Here is a 2,500-nt window from a genome sequence, read left to right as displayed (position 1 = left end):
TTGTGCCTTAACCTAACCTAATTTGTGCCTTAACCTAACCTAATTTGTGCCTTAACCTAACCTAATTTGTGCCTTAACCTAACCTAATTTGTGCCTTAACCTAACCTAATTTGTGCCTTAACCTAACCTAATTTGTGCCGTAACCTAACCTAATTTGTGCCGTAACGTAACCCATGTTGTGCCGTAACGTAACCCATGTTGTGCCGTAACGTAACCCATGTTGTGCCGTAACGTAACCCATGTTGTGCCGTAACGTAACCCATGTTGTGCCGTAACGTAACCCATGTTGTGCCGTAACGTAACCCATGTTGTGCCGTAACCTAACCCATGTTGTGCCTTAACCTAACCCATGTTGTGCCTTAACCTAACCCATGTTGTGCCTTAACCTAACCCATGTTGTGCCTTAACCTAACCCATGTTGTGCCTTAACCTAACCCATGTTGTGCCTTAACCTAACCCACGTTGTGCCTTAACCTAACCTACGTTGTGCCTTAACCTAACCCATGTTGTGCCTTAACCTAACCCATGTTGTGCCTTAACCTAACCCATGTTGTGCCTTAACCTAACCCATGTTGTGCCTTAACCTAACCCATGTTGTGCCTTAACCTAACCCATGTTGTGCCTTAACCTAACCCATGTTGTGCCTTAACCTAACCCATGGTGTGCCTTAACCTAACCCATGTTGTGCCTTAACCTAACCCATGTTGTGCCTTAACCTAACCCACGTTGTGCCTTAACCTAACCCACGTTGTGCCTTAACCTAACCCACGTTGTGCCTTAACCTAACCCACGTTGTGCCTTAACCTAACCTACGTTGTGCCTTAACCTAACCCATGTTGTGCCTTAACCTAACCCATGTTGTGCCTTAACCTAACCCATGTTGTGCCTTAACCTAACCCATGTTGTGCCTTAACCTAACCCATGTTGTGCCTTAACCTAACCCATGGTGTGCCTTAACCTAACCCATGGTGTGCCTTAACCTAACCCATGGTGTGCCTTAACCTAACCCATGTTGTGCCTTAACCTAACCCATGTTGTGCCTTAACCTAACCCATGTTGTGCCTTAACCTAACCCATGTTGTGCCTTAACCTAACCCATGTTGTGCCTTAACCTAACCCATGTTGTGCCTTAACCTAACCCATGTTGTGCCTTAACCTAACCCATGTTGTGCCTTAACCTAACCCATGTTGTGCCTTAACCTAACCCATGTTGTGCCTTAACCTAACCCATGTTGTGCCTTAACCTAACCCATGTTGTGCCTTAACCTAACCCATGTTGTGCCTTAACCTAACCCATGTTGTGCCTTAACCTAACCCATGTTGTGCCTTAACCTAACCCATGTTGTGCCTTAACCTAACCCATGTTGTGCCTTAACCTAACCCATGTTGTGCCTTAACCTAACCCATGTTGTGCCTTAACCTAACCCATGTTGTGCCTTAACCTAACCCATGTTGTGCCTTAACCTAACCCATGTTGTGCCTTAACCTAACCCATGTTGTGCCTTAACCTAACCCATGTTGTGCCTTAACCTAACCCATGTTGTGCCTTAACCTAACCCATGTTGTGCCTTAACCTAACCCATGTTGTGCCTTAACCTAACCCATGTTGTGCCTTAACCTAACCCATGTTGTGCCTTAACCTAACCCATGTTGTGCCTTAACCTAACCCATGTTGTGCCTTAACCTAACCCATGTTGTGCCTTAACCTAACCCATGTTGTGCCTTAACCTAACCCATGTTGTGCCTTAACCTAACCCATGTTGTGCCTTAACCTAACCCATGTTGTGCCTTAACCTAACCCATGTTGTGCCTTAACCTAACCCATGTTGTGCCTTAACGTAACCCATGTTGTGCCTTAACGTAACCCATGTTGTGCCTTAACCTAACCTATAATGTGCCTTAACCTAACCTAAAGTGCGCCGTAACCTAAACTATATTGCGCCTTAACCTGACGCACGTTGTCGCTGAACCTGCTCTGTAATTGTTATGCAACCCGTTAAAGTAGTGTAGTGTTGCCTAACCGCAACCCTCGCAATATAGTTCGCTACTCGCACTGCCCGGTCCCCTGTGTATCGCGTCATGTTAAACACCTTGCAGGTGTTGCTGACTTTCCACATGCTCCTGCTATACACTGTAGTGTGGATAGCAGCAGGACGTACATGCCCCCCCCCCTTCCCCCCTGCCTTCGCAAGCTGGTCGGTGAGAAGTTTGCATGTTCAATGCCCTTCGCATGCCGACGTACTCAGCCTACGTTGTGGTACGGCCTGTCACCTGTCCGCCGATGTACGCAAAACCCACAAACTGTACTGCACATTGCTCCGTATGTACTGAATGATACATCGTGGCCCATGTGACCGTATGACGACAGCGCCTAGCAACGGCGGACCATACAGTCCAAATATTGTGCACGCAGCTACGTGTCGTCTCCCTATAAGAGCTGGATTGCAGTGTGGTACGCCATACAGACGTGTGGGAGGAACGGACGCCCTGGATGGCGATC

The sequence above is a fragment of the Schistocerca serialis genome, unplaced genomic scaffold (assembly GCF_023864345.2).
Source record: "Schistocerca serialis cubense isolate TAMUIC-IGC-003099 unplaced genomic scaffold, iqSchSeri2.2 HiC_scaffold_450, whole genome shotgun sequence".
Lineage (NCBI taxonomy): Eukaryota > Metazoa > Arthropoda > Insecta > Orthoptera > Acrididae > Schistocerca > Schistocerca serialis.
The sequence above is the reverse complement of the archived record's forward strand: the minus strand, read 5'-3'. Positions refer to the sequence as shown.